Genomic DNA, 24,229 nt, shown 5'->3' on the forward strand with positions numbered 1-24,229 from the left:
GCAGAGCGTTATTCAAAAAGGTCCAACAATTTCATCATGTAGCCAAGTAGAAATATGCTCCCCTACTTTCCTCGCCCACATTGTGACCTTAAGCACTTTTTTTTTGGTTCGATATAAAAATGATTCCTTTGGTGAAGGTCTTGCATATCAGGGCGTCGGAGCAAATCGAGGCGTGAGCGACGCCGCGCCTAGTGTCCTTGTACCTGCAGCGGCTTGGCGCCGGCGGCTGTATTGTCCTCAAATAGGCCAGCGTGACAAGTTGTTCACTGGTGGCTGTAGGCGGCGGCGGCGGCATAAATTTGCTCGTTGTGTTCCCGCCCGCTGCCTCTCAGGCCAGGCCATGAGAAGAGAGGCTGCTGCGAGCTTTATGACAAAATGCTTCATCCCCCATTAACCTTCACAGAGTGGGTATCAGGAGGGGATTTGGGCCAGAATAAAGCGGCAGTGTGAGAAGGCGCCACCGTCCTTCATTTCTCCTCTTTCACTGGGTCATCCTTTTTAGCTGGACTCGGACAGAAAGCCCAGATAAGAAAATGATTGAGTATCATTGGGCCTCGGTCACAAACCAATTCATGATCCCGGCCGGGGCTTGCTCTGCTGAATACAAAAAAAGTCTTAAGTGATTTATTTTTCTGAGATGTGTAATCAGGAAGCAGAGTGTGCTTGAAATGCATTTACAGGTTGTTATTCACAAGCGAAACAGGGACACCTGGCCCATTACACCTGCAGCGAGTGAAAATGGAAGCAGAAGTGCAGTTGGTCACCCCCTTTTGCTGCTGTGACAACTTTGGAGGGGACTTCATGATGTTGGAAGTGCGCCTTTGGGAATTTTCATCACCTACGTTGGACAAGAGAGAGGACCTGGCTGGCATGGTGATTGATGGGCTTCTTCCACACCAAAATCAACTAAGCGTGTCTGTGTGGGCTTTGCTTTGTCCACTGGAGGGAAAGACACGCTGTGACAAAAAAAGAAGCAGAAAAGCATTGGACGGACCAAATTGTTTTGGTATAGTCAAAAACTTAGAGCAGTTGAACTTTTTTTTTTTATGTTAGGCAAGAGGTGTACAAAACGGCACAAATTGACTAGAGGTGAAACGATTAAGAATTAATCGACAGCTAATCGGTTACTCAATTGTTCATGATGATGGATGAATCTTCTGGATAAGTTATTAAATTTAAAATTGTTCAAATGATGCTAATTTCACCTTCTCAAGGGTACATGTCCAATTTCTGGAGTCATGAAAGTGGACCGATTACACTGGTCAACAGCAAAAATTAATCACAGATAATTTTGTGTGACACTGATTTAAAAAAAAAAAAAACGTTCGTAATTGACCTGGCGGAGCAAAGCAATCTTAAAATGTGCATGTTCTCTAAAAACAACACAGAGCCACTGTTAAAACCAGCCTGGCTTGCTCATTTGAAACTCTCCATGTGGCGCCGGTGGCACGGGAGCGGCTCATCTGTCGACCTGCCATCTCATCGACTCTCTTCATTAAAGTCGAGCGCTGTCCATTAGGTGCCCTAATCCTCCTCAGTCGGCGCAACACACGCGACCTTGAGGTGGGACTCTGCAAACAGCTCCCGAGCGCTCACTCCGGCGTAATAAATGTCAGTTGTTGGGCAGCGGTATTTACAATGGCCTATTTTCCTGCGATGTCGTCAGAACACGGTGCGAGTTTCTTGCCGTCTCTTACGGCGGGCAATCATTTCTATCTCGTCGCTTAATTGAGCCGGATGTACGTTAACGATTTCACTTGTAGGAGGGAGGGGGGGGGGGGGGTCATCAAGATTCAAACAGGCGTCTGTTCTTTTGTGTCTGCTGACGCCTGGCAGCGGAAAACCATTAGCGGCCCCATTTGTTGGCGACGGACAGTGCTGACCTTTCCGATTGGCATGTCCTCTTAAGAGTGACAGCTTTTTTTTCTCGTCAGACCGAGAAGTGAACTGTCCTTCCATGTGCGCATATTTTGCATATTTGAGCGACGCGCTGCATACACGTGCTGTGCCAATTTTGACGTCACGTGTTAATGGTGTCGCGTTTAAAAAAATGATCAGCTCGCTCACGGAAGCCTCACTTCCATGCAATGTGATAATTAATGAGCTGTAAAACCTGAAAGGGATCCAACACAATGGGGGCTATTTTCACATGACAATTGTTGTCATGCCAAGTTACTGTAGCAACATGAGGATAAGGGAGAAAACGCTTCAAGTAGGAAGCAATGCGGAATCAAGATGGAACTCGGTCGGTAAACACCTCTCTGACTGTCTCACTTAAAATGATCCTTTCCTTTTTAAAGTTTCCACATCATGCATTTAGCCAAGATGAAATTCAAATTATTCAACAAAACAGCAAAAAAAGTGGTTTCCCTCCAGTCAGCCATCTTGGAGCTTATCTGCTCATTTTTTCCTTCTCTAAACACAAGCCCCGCCCAATCCAATAAAGCGACCGGGTCCTCACATTGTGACATCATAATGTGAGGAGGCACCATCCTCTGCAGACTACACACCCGGTTTCTTAGAACAGCTGTCCTTGTTTCTCAACTTATGGAAATTGTTTATTGAAGAGGTGCCAGTTTCCCGCGTAAGTGTTTTTAAGCATCGACTTTGATCGGATAGGTGTTGATATCTAGCTTCTGTCTATGATCGTATGGTTCTTTTCCCCTGAGGGGACAATGATGCATCGTGACAAGAATGCATCGTGTACATTTTGGCTTCAGTTCAGTCAAGTTTCCTCCTCAGCGCTTAAAAGTTATTTCCAATGTTGGAGCAAGAACTCCATTGATTCGGAAAGATATCCAATCCGAAATGTTTGAGCTATCTAGGGCCAGACATAATCCCGTATCATTCATTTTTTTTCCTATCAACAACCAGCCCCTATCTCGCTTTTTCCCGCCACCCAAGTACAGATACATATCGTTCTGTTGTATGAGGCAGCTGACAAGTACAATTTCAAACACATTGAAAAGGCCTTGATGAAATGCGAGCTCACTTTTTCTTTCCCCGCCCGCAACAAAAGGGAGGAATTCAATTTTGAGTCGGTCGGAGAAAAGGATTCATCTTTTGACTGATGTTCCAAAAAGAATGTTGTCGGCCGCGCCGCGTGATGTGAGGTCAGGTGGTCAATCAGCTTCTGCCGCATCATTGTCGGAGTTTCCGCAGCTCAAATTCGTCAAAAGACAAATGTTCCTGATTCACACATACAGTAGAAAACAGACTTCCATTTCTTAAAAAAAAAGAGCATGAACGAGTCTAAACTGGGAAGATCTGGGAAGTGGAGAAAGATCTGTTGTCATATCAGCAGGGGAAGAAACATCTGTCCCCAATAAACTACGACGCCGCCCGTGCAAGTTATTTCCAGCCTGTGGCCGTCAACGTGGGGATAAAACAAGATTAGTCAAAATGACTGCTAAGTGGAAAGGTAGAGCGGGCGGGGCAGGGGAGCTTTCTTGTTATCTGCTCGCTTGCCAATTAGGAAGCGGGAACTGTCCGCGAGTGAAGCGAAAAAGGGACGTAATCGCCTCATCCATCAGTCGGCTTGTCGGTGAACGGCCGAATCCCATTACATGTGCGGTTCGAGCGGATGTAAGCCTCGCAGCGGCGGCCACGTGTTTACCCTTCGGCCTGCCCGCGATCGGCCGGACGAGCTTGAACAAAAGCTGGCGGCGGAAGTGCTGAAGGGTTTGATGTTGATTTGAATGCGGGATTCGCGTGGTAAAAGACAAACGTTTGATGGCGCGCCGATGGCAGGTAACTCGATCTGCTGTTATCTGGCTGCGGATGAAAGAGTTTGAACTGTGACCCATGCAGCTCTCTTTTTTTTTTTATGTGCAGCATTATTTGAAGTGCCTGCTAAATAAACATAAATTATATATGGCAGGAGTAGGTTTGCGTGTCATGCAAATTATTGGCCATGTTGTGCTGCGTTCCAATTGGATCACATCTTGGGTAACGAGGAAAGTAGCAGAACTGTTTAGCGTTTTATCATGCGCACAAATTTTAATGTTATAGTCCATTTATAACAAGACCGGCTTGTCCAAAAAATCCAGAGCTGAAAGAAATGTGTCGTGACCCGCCGTGTCAGCACTTCATCTATAAATCATGACCGACGTGTGCAGCCACTGTCCAAAATGGATCCAAAGAGCAAAGCTCTAAGGTTTAAGTAGGTAAACAAGATGGAGGACAGTCTGCAAATGCAGGGTTTGACCCAGACCCATCCTGCCTCTTGCGACCTGGCGCAGTGACAGACTTGTGGGAAGATGAATTGGAGTCATTTTAAGCAATAAGGAACTCAACTTCCAATTGGTAACATCATGTCGTTCTTTCTTCAAACCACAAAACGAGTCTAAATCGAATCGACGGCAAAAGTAGTGCACTCCACGTTGCCTCGTTTGCTTCAGGACAACAAATCAACAATCATTTCCACCAAATTCCTCATGATCAATTGAACCATGACCATGCCCAAGGTGACTTTCCACACGGTTCCCACCTAAATTCTCGTCAAATTCCGTTATTACAGTCAAAGCTCAGGTGAGAGGACGATTGGAATCACACTGCCCAAAGGGGCTTCGAAAAGAAAGCCGAGATTCATCTGGAGGGCGAAACTGTGGGAAAGAGCAAAAGTAATAAAAGAAATGGGCGTGCCTGAAAAATCCCACAGAGTGACGAGACAAAGAGCAGTGGCAAAACAATCATGGATGAAAACAGAAATACTCAAATAGTAACGGCATAAGGTGAAAACAGGTCGAAGTGTGTCTCGACGATATCAACTGAGGCTACATTTCAAAATATTTGGTTTGGCCGGAATTGCGATTACAACAATACGACGATTGAGCAGAGACTGGAAAGCGACGTCGTCCGATTTCCAAAAGAGGTGGGCGGATTGATGGAAAAGTGCTGACAAGGACGGGGGGAAGAACCCAATGAGACAGATGGAAGTAATACTCACGAGGGTGCAGACAGAACACAATGGAAGGAAAAAAACAGTAAACAAGAAGAGCGATGACCTTTGACCATCTAGACCCGGCAATCAGCCGGGCTCTTGCTCGGCCGGGCAAATGGGATGATTGGAAGGAGAACAGTTGAAAATGGCAACTGACGAGATATTTACTTAGTGACCGGAACTTGGACCAGATCTACTTGTGCTATGTCCTTTAAAAATCAATAAAAGTGTAGTTTTTTTTTTTTTAACGACAACCATCATCCCTGAAAGTTTGGTTGACATGTTGACAGTCCTTTAAATCGCAAAAAATGTTGGGACGGAGGTCAAAGGTCTCCTGCTCTTGAAAGTATCCAGTGCTGAAGATTTCTTTGAAAGACTCCAACTTGGAATTGTTTTATGCTTCCTATTAAGCTTTTTAATCATTCAGCTTGGCTCGACAGAGGTCATAAAGTTAATAGTAAAAAGCTGCTGCGGCTATCATCGTTCACCCGCACGGTTTGAAGTCTATCTCTGCCCAAGTCTGATTAAAGCTCCGCGGCTCACTGCCGCCGCCTCTAAATACAACTATAAACACATTTTTAATTGCTAATGCCTCGAGTGTGACCGGTGTCTAAAGTTCGATTCCCCACGTGGCTACGTGTCACTCATGTCATCCAACAGATGGTGAAATCCTTAGTGAGGCTTATTAAAACTTCAAGATTGTTTTCACACTTTATTTCCACTACATGTCGCCGATTCATTTTCGATTCCAATGGATTCTGCGGAAACATTTAACAATAGTTTTGGCTTTTTTTTTTTTTTTAACTGTGCTGCAAGGTCCCGATGTTTAAATCTGCCAAGCTGTCTAGCGCGGTGATATAAAAGAGCAGTTTATCCGAGTGAAAAACGATGCAATATGCACAGAGGTCTGCCACGAGCACTACTAAGGCCACTGTCAAGCGTTGTCAAGCTCTGCTGCAATTCTTGTCAGCCTTAAAGAGGAGACCAAACAAGTGGCCTGCCATGTTTCCACATGGTTGGCATTCTTACACAATAAAACAACTGCCTCGATTTTAGAAGAAAAAAAAAAGCATCACGATTATCTTGGTATTAGTTGAAATCGGGATTATACAAACGACCATTAATTTTGGGGTACAAAAGGAGAAAGTATTTAAACTGAAGAAAAAATCAGACCAACAAATATTTTAAAAACTATAATGTAAGTTTGTTTCAGACTAAACAAAATGCATAGATGTTATTTTAAAATTTAAAAATACAAACGCTACCTGTGTAGTATTTAGCCTCTAAGTATGTTTCTGCGAGTATGTCTTTGCAAGTACATCGGAACATTTGTCAAAACTTATTTGCCAGTCAAAAACTTTTACAGTTCCACTCTTGCGCAAACACATGACTGCAAAGTAGGACAAGGTGGAGGAAAAAAATAATAAGCAACAGGTCATTTTAAAGGCAAATTAGAGTTTGGGCACATAATTATCCAAACTTCTGCTACATCATTTAGATTTTATATATATATATTTTAAAAAAAAAAAGCCAATTGAAATGAGAGCATGATAATTAATCCTCTCTGGATATTGCCCATAAAATAATAATGACCATCTTCAAAATGTCTCGGACGTTTCCCCGTGTCTTTCAGGGTCTGCAGATTTTTCTCCGCTCTCTCTCACGGCAACGATTGGCCCTCGGTGGTGGATAATCGATGCGTAATTATTTTCTCAATGTGGAAAGAGGATGAATATGCAAAGACCAAGCGGCAGCGAGCGGCTCGATCTGTCTATTGAGTTTTAATCAAGCCGATGAAATACTCTTTTGCGCCCATTCCCGCGTTTGAATTCATCAATTGCGGAAAGAGATCGGAGGCTCTCTGACATCATCTTAATACATAACTGATTTATTTTAAGAGTTAAACATTTGGAAGCCAGTTAGCTTGGACTTGAATACGACAAATGCAGATTTCTTTTTTGCTTCGTCCTATCTGGAAATGCTTTACTCCCTGTTGTGATCAACTGTGACTATATAAACACGAGTCGGTCTGCTTGGAAATCTTTTTCTGCTGCATCATTACTCAATCTGCCTTCAGGGCTTATTGTTTCAGTTCCGAAAAATTGGGTTGGGGGAGTCGGTGAAACATGTAGCAACATGCTCAGCGTCTTTTAAATAAAAGCCAATATTACCTTTTAAATGGGCACAGTGTGGAATTTGTTTTAGAGCTGTAATATTGTTTCGGGAAAGTCCCTCGTTTATTTATGCCGCACATATACGCAAGTATTATTACAGCGCTGGCGTACTGATTCTCACAGCCTTTCACCCGCATCGAATGAGCTGACAGAACATAACAAGTGAGCGTCATAACCTCGGCTGTGGTTTTTGTAAAGCGTTTGCTTTCTATGTTTCATGACATCATTATCTGTAGGGCCATTAGGAGTATGCTGGGGAAGTTTTGTTTTGAAATGTGTGGACGGAATAACAGCAGAGGGTAAGCTCGGGTGACTCATAGGTGGATGTACCGATTGACCCGGCTGAGACTTTTGGTCGAAACAGAATCGGAGTGCATGATATGTAAGTGTCAGTCCAGTCAGCCACCAAGCTGCATGAAAATGGCGTTGTAAGTGTTGTCTGGAAGGACGACTGGTGGGCGAGGATTTAGAGGCACAGAGTTACTGCTTCTCAGGAGACTTGCGAGTTCAGGAGGTGTTCTAATTGCAGGGCTGGAGTGGAGGAGGTTGTGACCTTTTGCCATTTATTTACTCACAAACATTTTCATCACACGAAGCATATCATTTCCCCAGTGGGAAGAGCTCGGGTTGAAGACGACTATGTTTGAAACTGACCTTTTGCTTCAACTGACAATACCAGGCAAAAAAAAAAAGATCTTCCCTTCATAATAGCCCAGAGACCAGATGTATTAAGAGAGTCTGGTGTTTAAATTTAAATCTATATCTTCCCCAGTGAGTCTTTCCCTCCACATTTTGTAGTATTCAATGATTCTTAAAAGGGCTCAGTTGTTACACGTAAAACCGCCAGTGAAATTTGTGAATAGTTCACCGGGGAACGTTCAGGGTCTCTCAGTTTGATTTTCATATAAAGTTCTAATGTTCAGTTCAGTTCCTTTTTCGGGATTGTTGACAGCGGAGGGGTTACGGAAAGTGTACATTTGGCCATTTTAAAATTGAGTATGAATGCAAATTACAATACAAATGATCATAAACATCTCAAAAGTTGTCAAAAATGTACACTTGGGAAGCAATTACAGCAGTCTGCTTATTTTAGTCTGCGAATTCGAAAGTGAACGTTTGAAGTCGATGGGGTGCATTGAAACGGTTGGGAACACGGCACAACACGTACGAAAAAAATAATCTATCGTGTGCTTGAATGCTTTGCTCAAGGGCACCTCTGTGTAAAATCTGTAAAACAAGGTTCACAAACCAAAGTTTGATCGCTCTACTCACTCGCATTCCTTTGCCAGTTGGGGGAATTGGATTGGCGGCCCCTTGGGCAACAAGTTGCAACTACTGGCCCGCAAAAATAAATTGAATGGACTTTGTTTGCGCACCATATTGCATACAGTAGATGACTCCATATATTACTTTTTGATGGCTGCTGAGGTCTTAAACACAAAACCTATGACATGATGAAGTCGTGGTACCGATCGACTGCAGCTCGACGGGAATCAATATAGAGCGACCGCTAAATAACTAGTCGGGCTCAGTGAAGCATCGAGTGACGCTTTGTGGCGGAGCGGCTACTGTAGTTAAAAAAAAAAAAAATCTGCATTGTTTTGCAACATTTCATCGCGTGGCAGCCAGCAATATAAAGTTTACTAGGCACACGTTCGAGATATGAACAGGCCCAATACAAGAACTGAGGCAAGAATAATAAAGCTTCTTTTTGATTGAATGTTACTGCTAGGTGTTCCAAAAATTGCAGTTGATATACAAAGAAAAAGTTAAATGAAATACTTCAGTAATATTGATTAATCATTAATTGTTTAATAGATCAATCAAAGTTGGCTTATCACCTCATCGTCAACTATAAAACTAAATATGAAAAAAGTATTTTTTGCACTTTACGGGTTCAGACTCGTTTAACCTCAAGAAGAGGTCCCCATCATCCAAGTGCCTTTGCTTTAAATAAAGTGCTCAAGCCAAATAGGATTAATATTATGGAGGTTGTGTAATTATCCCACCCATAGTGTAGCTGCTGAATCACCATTAAGTCATGTGTGTGGTCTAATTTGAAAAAGTTGAGTCAGGGATATGCCACGGTGAAAATTTTAAATCACTGGTCATGCAAAGAACAATGTAATTGGATTAGGCAGATATAAACGCAAAAATTATTAGTTCATGAAATTACAGACTAATGAGATGGAATCCAAATCATCTCATGCTAATGAATGACGGTCAAAGTCTAATTACAAAAACATGCATGTCAGCATATCATCGCACGTCAAAGTATCAGTACAATCCTTTTTTTTTTTTTTTTTTTTTTAACACGGCCAGAGACAGAGATATGGGTTGAAAGACCAAAAAAAGGACAAATTGTCGGTATAATACCAATTCTTTATTGATATTGTCTTAATTAAAAGTTTGCCGCACATAACGTGACACCCCGCGCGCAGCCGCGGGGGACAAAGTGGCCAACAATAAAAGAAGATGAGTTTGGGATTTTTGGATAAGTCACCGAGGATCAGCCCCATTATATGAGCTATTGCATTATAAACCCTCATCAGCATAACAGGGATTTCCGGGCAAGACGACGGTCTCTCGGGAGAAAAGAGAAATTCCCTTTTTAATACCTCGGTGCGATGCCGCTGTCACTTATCGGCTTGGGCAAATAAAGGCTTTTTTTTCCCCATTCACGGGCTTTACGCTAGTTTTATCTTTGAACGTGCCGTCCCTGGCAGAGAGAGTCATCCTTTAAGTGGCTATTATGAACATTTTGTGAAGTTAAAAAATGACAATGCGTAACGCTGCCTGTGGTGAAGAGACTACAGGGAATTATCAGTAGCTCTCCTCAGACACTGAGTGGGTTTTAGCCTCCTGTACGACGGCGGAGAGGCGCTTCCAACTATTTTGTTTGAAGTCGAAGGAGGGAAAAAAAAAACACAAAACATCTCAGGTTCTCAACACCAAACAGTAAAGGATCATTTGTGGCGAGTGTTGAGCTTGTGGTGGTAAACCTTGATCTGGTTGGCGTTTCCACCATGTTGGCCAGATGGCGACAGCTGAAGAGGAACGTGGCAAAGTAAACAAAAGCGAACGGTGGAGGATAGCCAGCATTTTGTGTTCTCTCTTTTTGGCACGTGGCTGTTTATTACAAAGCGGCGACAAGCTTATTTTGTGAGGGGAAATGTGGTTTTTGTTTCGTTTTGGCTGACCAATCAGAGGACTGCAGCAGACATGCTGCCACCATCCGTTGACTGAGTCGAGCATTGTTGATCAGTATTCTGGCCCTGGTGCGTGTTTTGCCTGAGGGCTCAGATGATCGTGTTCACACTGAACCAAACAAAGCAAAATAGAAGAGTAATTGCACCAGGGGTGGAAATAATCCTTGGGGGGGCACACTAAATTCACTACAACCGTAATTACACGCATTTCTTTAAATACAGTCATTTTAACTTTGGTTTAATTTCGACTAAAAGCGAGTATGTAATTGAGGCCACTTTTTAAAAATGATCTGAAATCTCAAATGCTACAGGCATTATTATCAAGCAAGTGAGTCACTAACACTTACTATAACTGGCATTATTCAACATGTAATATTTTTATGCATAATATTTTTACGACTTACCTTTTTTTTCTATTCCATCTCTCTGGTTCACCTCCTTTAATTTGATTGTACTTCTATATTTCTGGAATAAAATCCATCTTTGTTGGCGGGCAAAGGACAAAAATACCAACTCAATGGCCCAATCAATAATAATGGTGAAGTTGCAATATAAGTCCTTTGGATGTCAATCTGAATGCAGCAGAATTCCAATAAAAAGTAATTGAATGGAATGGGAGCAAAACATAGAAGTGGGAGTGTACTTCCTGAATGCTAAAGATGGTTAATCGCGTTGCTGTTAAAAGGATTGATGCACACCCCTCAGCGGATATTTTCCAAAACATATAAGCACCGCAGTGGAAGTGCCTCCCCCTTCCTTCCTCCGTCAGCCTCTATATATGCTTTATTGATCAGCGCGCTGTTACTCGGATGGCGAGTCGTACTTGGATGACAATGCCTTGGCCAGACAGTCGAACAACACAAGGAAGCTAGAGGGTGGCTTTGTTCCGTTATCATTAATTAAAATGGAATCCACCATAAAGAAATGAGCTCGCTCATTCTGAGCATGGATGAGGTTGTCCTTGTGAGGAGCGAGAGTATAATAAGAACAAAGGACGGTTCTACCGAAATATTTTAAGGTGGTATTTTAGAGCAAGCGGTGATACTGAGAGACCTTGCAGGGTTGAAGTGAACCACATCTTAGTAAGCGGAAAATGGCAAATTAAGTATTGGTCGGGATGTCAATGAGAGGAAAAACAACAAATCCAAAAAGCCTTAAGACTGAACATGTCTACCCATTTTCAAAACAATTACATGTTAACCAAAGTCTAATGAAACTAAGACGCAAGGAAACTTACCCATTTGAAGACCCTTGGTAGACACAATAGGTCAGTGTTTGCTGAGAGATACTGACCTGAAATGAGTAAAAAAGAAACAGAACTATTAAAATAAAATAAAATAAAATAATAATTTTAAAAAAATCAATGGGAAAATAGAAAAGACTTGCGTCTACTAGCACCCACCCATTCATCACTTTTCTCAAAATGATCATAATGGCCCATGCCGTTTTCTTTTTAATACCAATGTATTCTTAATTTCACATGAAACGCTAAATGCTGTTGAGTGTCAGAGTCGCTCGGAACGATGTCTCCCTCAGAGGCTCAAGGGAATGTCCTCTGAAGAAAGCACGACATGAAACTAATTCCTTGCAACCTGTTCCTCTGAGCGACATCAAGCCCTTCCAGATATGTCGGTAGGGGAGTGAGCGAGGGCGAGAGAAATCACGAGGACTAACTGACGCACGACGAGACCAACCGCGGTCATTTAGATGCGGCGCCAAGATACAGCAGGTGGGGCTTTATTGAGCCGTTGACAGGTAAAGCGATCACAGCCGTAGATACGCTTCTAACTGGGTCCGCAGAGAGAGGAATAAGAGTTGCAGATCCCGGGATGAAAAAGCACTTGCTGCTCCACGGTGAGCTCTTCAGCTGAATTGTGATGCACACTGCAAAATCAAAGAAGAGCTTTTTCTGTGAACAAACAGTCAATGCCTGAAGCCCCCGAGCAAAATGTCGGGTAATGGCAGGAAAATCGTTTGCTATTCCGCGTTGGCTGAGGATGTAATCACATGGCGCGAAACGTCTTTCTATTTCTCTGGCTTTGTGTTCCTTTTGCTTTTATAGCAGGACATTAGAGGGGATGCCCACTTTTCATATACATATGTTGTGAAACATTTATGCTGCACTTCAAGAAAGATAAAGCTTCCCCAATAACGACTGGAACTCAAAGGTGTCTTTTTTTTCCCCCAGTCAGCACTAGCGTGACTGATATGAGAGTTATTATATTTGTCCTGGTACTCTTGTGAGAAAACGATTTTGTATGGATCTTGTGATTGATCGCAAAAAAAAACCAATAACAGTTTTATGGCATCCACCAGGGATCTATTACAAGTAGCCTGTTTCTTCAGGGTGTCACTTTTGCGGCATCATATGCCCTTCTTTTGTATTCCTATGAAAAGATCATCTTTAGGTGAAATCATTTTATTGTTTCAATAGCTCACATCGAATAAAAATCCATTTGTTTATATTCTGCCAACACATCCAGCCATTTGATCAGTAGCAGGGATGATACACAACGACTGTTGAGATGTTTATGATTTCCAATACTATCCTAACACCAAACCTACTGTTTTATTTAACGGTCACGTTGGTCCACAAAAGATAAACCCAAACATGAAACTATGCCAAATGAAATGTACAAGAATGAATTCATAGCTTCATAATTGCAGACTTTGCAAAGTATTTTGCGGAATGCAGGAGCGCCGGGTTCAGAAAAAGGACAGGAGGTAGGCAATAATGGACATGTTTGCAAAAGTAAATAAGTAATAAAGAAGCCGCATCCACAAGTATACACCCCCCACCCCTCCCAATTAGTATTCACACCCAGTCGTTCACGAGCTGCAAGGATCATTTTGAATCAGTGGACAGTAATGCACCAAAATGTGCGGACATACCGTCTCCCCCCCCTCCACTCAGCCCCCTCCCTCCCCCATAAAAGCATCAGGATTCAGAGTGAAGATGGCTGGGCTCGGTGCTGCAATTGCTAGGTGAGGTAAACACCGTTGGGGTCGCAGGCGGCATGTGAAATCAGGATACATGATTGTCGCGGGCGAGCAGAATTAGTATTGCACAAAGCACAGAGCTGCCGTATAAACAGTTGCAACGTATCAGAGGACTCCTTCAAAACGGCCTTTACAGACAAAACTCAAGGTAAATTGTGAATTATTATCTTTTGTCTTCCATTTCAGAGACTATGCATCATTGTCAGAAAGGTTGCCGCGACTATTCTAGTAATATAGAGGGCAAAACAAGGAAATGTGCAATTTACAGTGGAAGTAGAACGTAGCCAAGTAGCACTTTTGGGAGCAGAGTTCACCTCGGAAAGGCTTTACTTTTCCTCGTTTGTCTCTCTTCGTCCATATGCTTTTCGCGATGACCGCCACAATTCGTTATCGAGAAACAGATGCTGGTTGGCCCTTTGCTCGTGTTTGATTGACACGTCGCCTAATTTGCTGAATTCACATAAAGCTGGCAAAAGCAGGAACTGAGCAATTTGTAGAGTTAAAATGCAGGCCAGTGTGTACAAATACATCAAAGATCAATACAGAAGTAATGCAGGTATTAGAAAAGTGACAATAGACCACAAGTTCTTCACTAGAAGTACAATTTTCGACTCGAGTCTCATGAGAACATTTTCTCCATGCATATTAATCCCTATAAGGTGCGGGAACAAAACATGAAGACAGTGCCAAGTTCTGGATATGCATTTACAAACAAAATTACCATTAATTATGACCAGCCGGCCTGGGAATACTTCCCGTTGAGACATAGGCGATGCCAAGAAAAAAAATCATTTGAATACATCTATGGCTGTTGAACGTAAAAGGTAAATATCAATTGCGATTCCCGTGACGGCTAGGAAAGGAAAATAATAAATGATTCAAGTAAAATGAGGTAAAAAGCCAGAAATTTGCCACGGCCAGCACACGAGATCAAATACGGCGTTATGATATTTCAGCAGAGACTCGCTTGGGCCGAGTTTTTAATAATGGCCGACTATTAGCCGCAGAGCGCTGTAGCGCTGCACATTTCCCTCGAGGCTATTCTGCGCATCGACCCGAGCGCTGACTTATTCCACTCGCTAACCGTTTAATACGCAGCGCTGCCTTGCATTTCATCATATGATGTAACAACTTAGAGATTCAACGTGGTAATAGAAGCAGATGTTTACATCCAATCCGGTTCGTTGTAATTATTGCGTCGCAGTGGAAGACACCAACAATTCTGAGATTTCCAACACAACCAATTTAAGTGGTTACGAAGAGCAGCGGAATTTTCCAATTTATGCATCTTGAGTTATTTTAGTTTAGTTATTGACTTCACATTTCAGTATTAGCTGGCAGACCACCTAAAGCATTCCGCCGCACTGTAATCTCAAACGGAGCACCAACTCGAACCCGGACAGGGTTGAAATAATGATTTATTTTTTTTTCTTTTTCAGAAGCGGCAGTCTCACTTCAAAGTGTCTGTATCGATTAATATTTTACGGAAAACATTTTTTCCATTTTTCTTTTTTATGATTTCATTTGTTGTACTCACGCCTGAGGTTCCAAAGGGAAAGTGGTGATTTAAGCCGGTTAACATTTTGCAAGTTGGTCGACTTTGCTCAAGGTAGCAGATCACGGTAATGTTTATCAATACTGAAATATTAAGTCACTCTAGATGGAACATTGAGATGAGCGTGAAGGTTTTTGGAATTCACCATAATTCAACTGAGCAGCTGGTCATTTTTCTACACTTTCCACAGAGGCAGATGTGCTTGACAGCTGATTATTTTTTGGATCTATAATAACATTTTGGAAAATAAAAGCTTTGGACGGACCAACAGCACCCGGCCGGGCCTTCAATGTCATCCAAAAAGCAATCCACCCGGCCAACGCTTACCTTCAAACTAAATCTGCATCTGTTTTCATTTACACTTGATGCTTTTCCGAAATAGGCTCGCCACACTTTGAAGAACAGTAAGTGTCTCCTTTTCCCCACTTTTGGTGTGAAATTCACACGTTTGCCTCTGAGCCTTCCTGCTCAAAACAATTAAAAGAAGGCATGGAAATAAAGAGTGACTGAACAAAAAAACAATTGAATTTCTCTCGCAGCTTTATCAATGCTTAAATATATGCAAAAGCTATTTAAATCAAGACCACATGAATAGATTTTGTTATTAATGCCGACGGGCAGGACACAACAATCTTCAAAGAGTGATTTGCTACTTGAATTGCTGGACCTGGATATCAATTAAAAGGCGAGCAATTTGGCATGCGCACATCCATCAATGTCTAACTGCTCGGGTCATTTTTCTAGCATCCCTATTGATTGATTTTTTTCCCCAGCACTTTTATTACATTAAAAAACAATACCAAAACCATCAATTCTTTTCAGGAGCATTTATCAAATTAGTGTCAAGATTTGGTGAAAGCTAAATACTTTTACTTTTGCAGTCAGATATTCTGTCTGACGGGATGGAAGGAGATAAACTGTTTGAGTCGTCCTTACAATGAAAATGACTTTTTCTTTTTAAGCTAAAATGCCAATTTACTGCAAGCGTCCTCATCAGCTAGCTTTGACTGAATTACTCTCAAATGAAACCATTTGGCTGCTTCCCTAGATACCGGTCTCCAAAGAAATGGCTCAAGGGGATTTTTGAAGTCCGTCTACTGTTCTATGTTGACCATTAAAGGAAAGGCTAAACAGCCCATAAGTTAAAAAAAAAAAAAATACAAAGGACGAAGAGAAAGCCATTATAAGAAAGAGCGTAATCCATCCAGGTTGTCCAGAGTAAAATAAGGTTAATAGCTTAAGTGTTTGGAGTGCCAGGAGTTGGGGGAGAGGAGAAAGTGACCTGCCACCAAGTGTCAGGGGGCGGCCGACAGTCTAATGCAATTTCCGGCTTACAGATCACCATAGACTCATTTTAAAAAAGGAAAAAAAAGCAAACATCCGGAACCGGAGTTGCGTCGGGATGCAATTAGAACTGAGCAATAGGTGTCGGTCGCCCTTTTCGTTTTTTATTGATCATATTTTTATGCAGTCATATATCTCAATGTTTGATGTTTGTCTACCTCTGTCTTATTGGGAGAAGGGAATAGCTAGCTAGATAGATAGCGAGCTAAATAGATGATATAAAAGAGAAAGAAAAAATTGTGGGTTTGGTATTGCCTGCAGCTTTTGTGTCATAAATTCCTTTGACCCAATGACACATTAATGTGCTTTTGTTGTTGCTTATTCAAGGACATACAATAAAAGCACAGGAAGCCGTAACATAATCACAATGAAAACAAAAAGTTGGACTGTAAAAAATCCTGGATTTTTTCCCCCCCTATAAATTTCAAACAAGTCAATTAGACTCGAGAGCCTGTTCCAACACACAAATTGTTTTAACTACTAGTGAAGGGGGTTTTAACAAAGCACCACTGCTTCTACGTTGTGCCTCAGTCGTTTTACAAGATGAAGCGGCCATCTTGCATGATATACATGTCTGATAGGAACAATTAGTAGGGCGCAGACAAAAGGTAATGACAGACTAAATAGAAGGCAGCTCTTTACTGACACTGCAGTAAAGAGGTAGAAAAGAAGAAACTCTTCTTTCTAAGTTCAGGGACTTTTTTTTTTAAGCAAGTGAAGCAGCAACCGTGAAGAGCGATATCACCAAAGTGTGACCGACATAAAAGATATAAAAGAAGATGAACGGCATCAAACTGACAGGGAAACATCATTTGAAATAGTGCGGTAAGTTTATTGGGCTCCAACAACCAGCTAGATGTTATTGTATTCGCTCAAAACGCCAGGCTTTAGGTGTGTGTCCACTTTAACAAATAAGCACCCTAACACACTATTTTATTCCAAATATTTATAAAATCATGGTAAGCATAATTACTACACGTTGACATTTGAAATTATTAGCATGGGTATTTTCTACAGAATTAAAACGTCAAAGTAACCATCAAAAAGGAAGGCAAGAATAAAGAACAATCATCAGCTGTAAATTATGATTCCCCCCTTTGTTTTTATTTACTTACGTCTCGTGATTGAGGTGAAGTCAAAATGGCGGCGGTAAAGCCGAAATGGCGGCGGCTTCTGCTTCCCAGAGCATAGGGAAGAAGCAGGGTGAACGCAGGTAAACTGATGTTGAGCTTCTCTTCAGTTTAATCTTCCTCAAATCTACAAGCCATGCTGGTTCAAAACAAAGCCGCGTTAGCCAAACTGCTAATAAAAGTCAGTTCACTTAATAAACAAATACTATTTAGCCGCAACAGGTGCGAGCCATCATGGATGCCGAATGGTTTGCTTAAATTCATACACTGCAGTACTCACATGAATATGGAGGTAGATTAGCGTCAAATTTATAGTAGTAAGAATGTTGGTAAAAACACGTTTGAGGGTTTTAACTTACCGTTACGACACGCTTACTAAGATTTTAGATACTTTTCCTCTACGTCATCACAAGTAGAGACGTCACGACTAGACGTCATATTTTCCTGTTTGTGGGTGGCACTTCAAAGTAAAACAGGATGTGAACATTTTCAAAATAAAGTTAGGTTTTATAAATATTGTGTGTACGTATATATTTTTAAGAGAATGTTGAGCATTTCAATCAGTATCAAACATTTTATAAAGTAGCAATGTCTGTTAGAGAGTACAATATTTTTAACTGAGTACCTATTCATTTTTAGCGTCATACTGTTGCCATGTTACCCCTTTTTGTCTGAAAAATTATAAATGTATTCTTAACCTTTCATCTGCAAATTGTGCTTTGAGATAAAAAGAAGCTTAAAGACCTTTTTTTTTTTTGCATATGTCTAAGGAGTGGTTTTACGATAGTGTGAGCTACCACTTTACACAATCTCGTCATTGTTCCTTAGCAACCACGTTCCCCTCGACCCTCGTCTTCCAAGTAAGAGTATTCCTGGTCGGCAGCAATCCATCTTCATTTGCATGCGCAATGATCACCTGCTCATCTCGGGAAAGGTATTTAACTGTCAACAACTGCGGTTGCCTCGGGGTGTGCAGCGCTTGTAAAATATCTTGGAACGAAATCATACCTTGTGAAATCAATGACGTCGAAAGTTTTAATAAATAACCCATCAATAGATGGCGAGAATGATACACGTACAAAGCTTCCTTAATTGCGAATACTCTGATGTTTTGTGACAATGAGTAAACAATGCATAAAGTTCTGTGCCCTTTGTGTTTGTGTGTGAGACAAACCAATCGCGAGGGCCTCCGCTGTGACAAACATACCTCAAAGAGGGAGATTCTATCAAGCAGTCAATGGGGCTTCTCTTCAGAAACAGCAGTGTGTGTGTGTGTGTGTCTGTCCAGTCTACGCAGAGAGCAGCGCTGAATGTTTTAAGAACACATCTAGTGTGTGTGCGCTTATCTGTGTGTGTGCGATCGTAAAGCCCACGCATGAGTAAGCACTTCCACAATGGCCGCCGACAGATCTGGCAGCCTCCCTCAGCGATGCCAAGCTGCATCTTCATCTCAAGGGGTGCATGAATTCAGACACACTATTTGCCCGGCGCTTTTGAAGTCGTCAATACAATTCGCCGCCATTCATGGGAGACGCCAATGAATTAGTTTCCGACGCATAAAGTTTCGGAGGCCAAGGATTTCTCAGTGGGTCTGTATGTATTTTTACAAATTCAAAAAATTCTTCCAAAAAATACTGATAAAAATTCAGAATGTCTTTTCTAAAGGTGAAGGATGGAAATTGGCAAAAAAAAAAGTGGAAAATATTTAAAAGTTATCTGACCTGGAGGAAGGAGGCAGGGTCCAAGCATATTTCAGAGGGCATTGCAGAAATATCTTTCACAGCATGGTTTTTTTTTTCCGTATTTGAAATCACAGCAGACAAGATTCTCAAAACTCAGATGTCATGTCCCCCGCTAACTCTGGTTTGAGTGACACGTTCTTTCCATTCCACATTTACGTCAACTCCAACTGTAGCTGACAAGCTTGTGGACGCCGCGGCGGCGTCTCTTTGCTTCTTCAATCCGAAAAGATGCCGCATCATGGCTTTCCCGCCTAAAATCCCAGCGAGTCATTCGTCTGCTTCACTGAAATCTGAACCCGGACGGGAAAGTGGATGAGTAACAGTGGTTTTATTCGCTTGAGCAGACACGGCAAATCCTCGCATGCACACTTGTAATGAGTCACGGGAAGAAGACTTCTCGTATTAGTCAAGAAACAGACATTTCTATTATTACACCCACCTTCTCTAACTCTAAGAAGTCTTGATAGATTAATGACACTGCCTGCTTTGGTGGAACATCTTTGTTTTGATAAGCAAACTCAGCGGACGCTCATTACGATTCATCCCACGAGCTGAAATCCAAACAAACGCTCGGCACGATGTTGTGTTTGAAAGGAAACAAACGTATGAGGCTTAACTGGGCTCAGCGATGATCCTCTAAAGATATAAAAAAAAAGTTTCAACTAGTGTAGGCCGTGCTCTCGGATTGTGTTTACGCCGTAATGATTACAAAAATTGCAATCGTTACAGAGAATCAAAGCAAGAGTCAATGTGTGAATCAAACGACTCGATTAAGTTACCGGTCTGCTTTTGCTGGTTAAATAATGATCCAATTCTACGGCTGGCTTGTTCAAATATTATTTTTACCTTACATTTCAGAAAAAGTCCTGAAAGTGTATTAAAAAAGTTTCGAGTTCACCTCGTTTTGTTTTGTACCTAAAGAGCATTGTTGGAATTCATTAAAGTTATTTAGGTACAGAAGCACACAATTCGTCTGAGGATTCGGTCGGCAAATATAATTTTCTTCTTTTCTCGAAGCCGTTTCTGTATTTGTACTTGTCAACAGACCCAAATGAGCTTCGTTCGCCTTAATGTTCATTCTTTTACTGTTTAGCGCCCTCAAGGTAACTTTGTGTCTTTATCAACAACCTTCCGGACTAGCTAGCAGCTTTTTGTTTTCCAATTAAACACTGGGAAAAATTTGCACTTTGTCAAACTGCCCAAATTTGAATGGCTTCCTCCTTGAGTATTAAAACAAGCAGCAGGCTTTGCCATATCTAAAGATAATAAAAAAATACGAGCGCCGAGGCTACTCTTTGACAGCTTGTATGCTAATAGTTCCATCATTTTCTCTGTGAGCACCCTCTGAGGCTACCGTAACCACTCGCACTTTCCTCAAATTGATTCCAAACTGTATTAAACATGAAAGATTGTGCTTGTACATTTGCTGTCATTCACTTGTGTTGATCCAAGGAGAATCCGCCCAGCGTCAGATTAGCCGAGTTTGAACGCGGCCTCGTGAGGGACCGGCTACGCGGCGCATAAATAAACATGATTATCGAAACACGGTTTACACAAGAAACACGTCGGCGTTCAATTGACAGTTTCCGGTGATTTTGGCAGGTTTTTGTCACCCTGAGATTACCAGACAAATGATTTAGCATCGCATCGTGTGGTTAGCAAACGAAATAGCTAAAAAGGAAATGATGTAACAAGTTCTATTACTTGATTATTTGTTCCGTGTTTAATTAGCAGTGCTTTATAACGTCTTGACAAATTAGCATTTGTTTTAACAGCCAATTTTCCACGGCCATTAATAGTGATGGATTACACTGATTTTAATAGTTTCTCACTGGGGTAAAACTGCCCCAAGAGTCTAATAGGGCAGATTTTATTGGATTAACACTTGATTTAACCTGTAGAAAGGGGAATTTAATTGAATATTATCTCGTGGAGGAATGATCATCTGGACACAATATTTCATAAATAAATAAAATTAAATAAATAAATACAATAATAAATAAATATTTAATACATTGCAAATTTGTCTGTTTGGAATTTTTCTTTTTTCAAATTGCATAAAATCCAAAAACAAATTGCGTAAAATACATTTACAGTGTGCTTTAAATTGTTGGACGGCTATTTTAAGGCTCGCACCAGAGATGGGTGACTCACTTTCAATTTTAATGAGGAGAAGCCCTCTAAAAAATGTTTGATTGACATCTCCGCAATCTAAATCTGGAGTGAATCTTTGCAACTCGTCTAAGCAAACCACAAATATAGAAACATCAGACAGTACGTCAACACCGACAAATTTAAATCTCTCTCGACTAATGACGAGGACGTCTTTTTTTGACAAGCTCGGCGTGCTGTTGATTGAGCATGGCATGCATGACGTTGTCATCTACCGTTTTTTTCCGTGTATAGTGCGCAAAATTTAACGAATTTATTGTCCTAAAATCTGGGGTGCGTATTATACATGGGGGCGCACTATACACGGAAAAAAACGGTAAGCGTATTGATCATTTGTACGCCAGTCTTCATGCTATCTTTCAGCATAATCCACCGAGTTTTAGATATGTGAGGCAAGTTTGAAAAGAAAAAAAAAAATCTTGTTTATGCAAGTTTGCTATTTCTAGTGATCACTCATGTCACGATCCCCGGAGTTGGCGGCGTACAGTAGAAAAACACTGACAAACAGTTTAGATAAAAATATGTATGCACGCCTGCTTGGCTTTTTTCAAATGCTAATATAAGCATTTCTTTTCCACCTAGGGATGAGATGTGAATGTGGGAGATTTATTTGACTACACAACCAGCTCACCTTTGAGACTGAGGCATTCCCCTGCGGGAGCTCGAGATGATCTCAGAAATAGAATAGCGCTCGTGTCGGAACTTTGGCGACTCTCCTCCGATCTGTTATGGAACATCTTCATTGAAATGCTCGAAAGTCTCCGCGTGTGCAACGGCCCCGAGGCTCCGCTGCTCCCTTCCCATAATGAACTGTTAAACTGACAGTCATCAGGGGGGGTCTTTTTTTTTTTTCTTTCCTTGCATTAATACAGTGCTTCTCAAATAGTGGGGCGCGCCCCCCTTGGGGGGCGCGGTGCTATTCCTGGGGGGGCGCGTGTGACCCTGGGGAACAGGCTTTTTTTTTGGCAGTACTAGAATAAAGTGTAATTGCGCGTTTACTACAGCAGGGGGCAGTGGCGCTCTCATTGTTACTTCTGTCACGTTTGCGACAGTGCAACATTTTACGACTTACAAGACAAGTTAGGATAGTCACGGTGGGGAGGGGGGGCGCGATTAGTTTTCTTCTTGCTAGGGGGGGGCGTAACAGAAAATAATTGAGAAGCACTGCATTAATATGAGGAAGCGTTTTCATGTATTACAGCCTGTGGCAAGTCAATCAGAATAGTGGAAGAAAGGGAATTAAGGAACCGGTGGAGGGTGGGAAGCGCTACCCGGCTATACTACTCATTACGCACAGCCAGATTTCGAGGCAGTCGCTGACACGCCTGACTTCCTTCCACCCAGTGACAGTCTGAATGGTTGTGTCAGAACCAGCAAGGCCTTCTTCTGCTGACCTATATTCAGAACCTAAATGCAAAGACTTATTTTTCTGAAGTTTTATTCTTTTATCTCGATTAACTTGGAATGATGTCGTCTGCGTTCACCCCCACAACGGCGCAAACACCCATTTCTTATTATAACCGTCACATATTGTCGTGTTATTTAAAGCGAAAATACATTTTCCTTCTAAATATGACACTTAAGAACAAGCCACCAAATGCACAGCCCGTCACAAAAATGGATGGATTTAGAGACACGAAGAAAATAGAGGCTTGCCGCAGGGTGGCGATCAGCATGCATGCGGCGTCTTGGCCCCAGAAGCTTGTCGCTAGGTTTAAGAACATGCCGGGCAGCGTGGTGGACGGACAAGTAAATCAATAAGACAACAGTCAGCAGATCACTGCAATGACCAATGCTACCACCGCCTGACCTCCAGGATGAAAATTCTTGTTGGCATTAAGGCCAGGTAATAATGATGCAACTTTGTGATGTCACAGAACCAGCGGGTCCAAATCCATCACTTGAAAATGTCTCTGGATCATCATCCAGCCTCGCTGCTTGCATGTTACATATTTATAGTTGATGCGGACAAATACTCTAATGAGTTTATCCGTTGGCTTTATTGGCAGGCTCGTATACGTCATTAGATCACAGAAGGAGGGAATGAATTTAGAGCCCGCCTAATAAATATCAGGTGGCCGCCGAATCGATATCAGCCAGCTACCGGAGCACAAGTACATTTCTCTCTCGCCTCGACTCACTGTCTCTATTACTTTCTCACGTTATTTTATTCTCCCACTCGTCTCTGACTCTCATTAAGACTGCCACTGCGCTGGATCTCTTCCTCTTTTGTGACCCCCCCTTTCCTTTTACCACCCCCGGCACCCCGGCTCGATTCAGCCCCCTTCAATAGCTTTCATAAACAAAGTGTCAGACGTATGGACGGGCGGAGGTGGCGTAGAAGTGGGTGAGCGGGAGACATCCAATTAAAAGCACAATGCATTATCATTTTTCAGAACACCCCCCCAACCCCCACCTCACCCCAAACCCTCTCCAATCCCCTCCCCACCCCTCGCCGCCGCCTTCTAAAGCTCCGTTCGGATTACATAACATCTCCGTGTCAAAATATCCAGACTGTGGAGGGCAAGTTAAAGGGGGTCTTCACCAGCGATGCGGACCGCAAACTGGACTCTCCCTGGCAGCTTTTGCGCCGTCCCCCTCCAATCCTACTCCCCCTCACCCGCCAGCCCACCCTCTCCTCCCTTGCACATACACACTTACACTCAATCATGAATGCACAGGGATTGCAGCAGCAGCAGCAGCACCAGCAGCAGCAGCAGCGGCGCTGCCGCGAGATGGAGATCTCCGCTGTGAGTGCCTGTAACCGGTGAGTGTCACTTGCAAGATGTGTGACGGAGAACGTCAAAGAGATCTCACAAATGTTATTCCTCGCCTGCTTTACGAGCTCTTGTAACATTTGTGCCGGATGTGCCACAACTATTCCAGCTGTCACTGCACCGGCTGCCTCTCAGGCTGGACACAAGCGCGGCACCCGATGAAGGCACGGATGGACACTTGGTA

General features: G+C 42.3%; 1 long non-coding RNA gene across 1 annotated transcript; it reads right to left on the minus strand.

Annotated features, from left to right (window-relative positions):
* Positions 1 to 686: 686 nt before the first annotated feature.
* Positions 687 to 17,488, minus strand: LOC133157930 (uncharacterized). The gene is made up of 3 exons (XR_009715104.1): positions 17,340 to 17,488; positions 11,563 to 11,618; positions 687 to 956 (listed from the first exon to the last, which is right to left on the minus strand). It is a non-coding gene; the product is annotated as an uncharacterized LOC133157930 (long non-coding RNA).
* Between the last annotated feature and the right edge of the window lie 6,741 nt (positions 17,489 to 24,229).

The sequence above is a fragment of the Syngnathus typhle genome, linkage group LG8 (genome assembly GCF_033458585.1).
Source record: "Syngnathus typhle isolate RoL2023-S1 ecotype Sweden linkage group LG8, RoL_Styp_1.0, whole genome shotgun sequence".
Lineage (NCBI taxonomy): Eukaryota > Metazoa > Chordata > Actinopteri > Syngnathiformes > Syngnathidae > Syngnathus > Syngnathus typhle.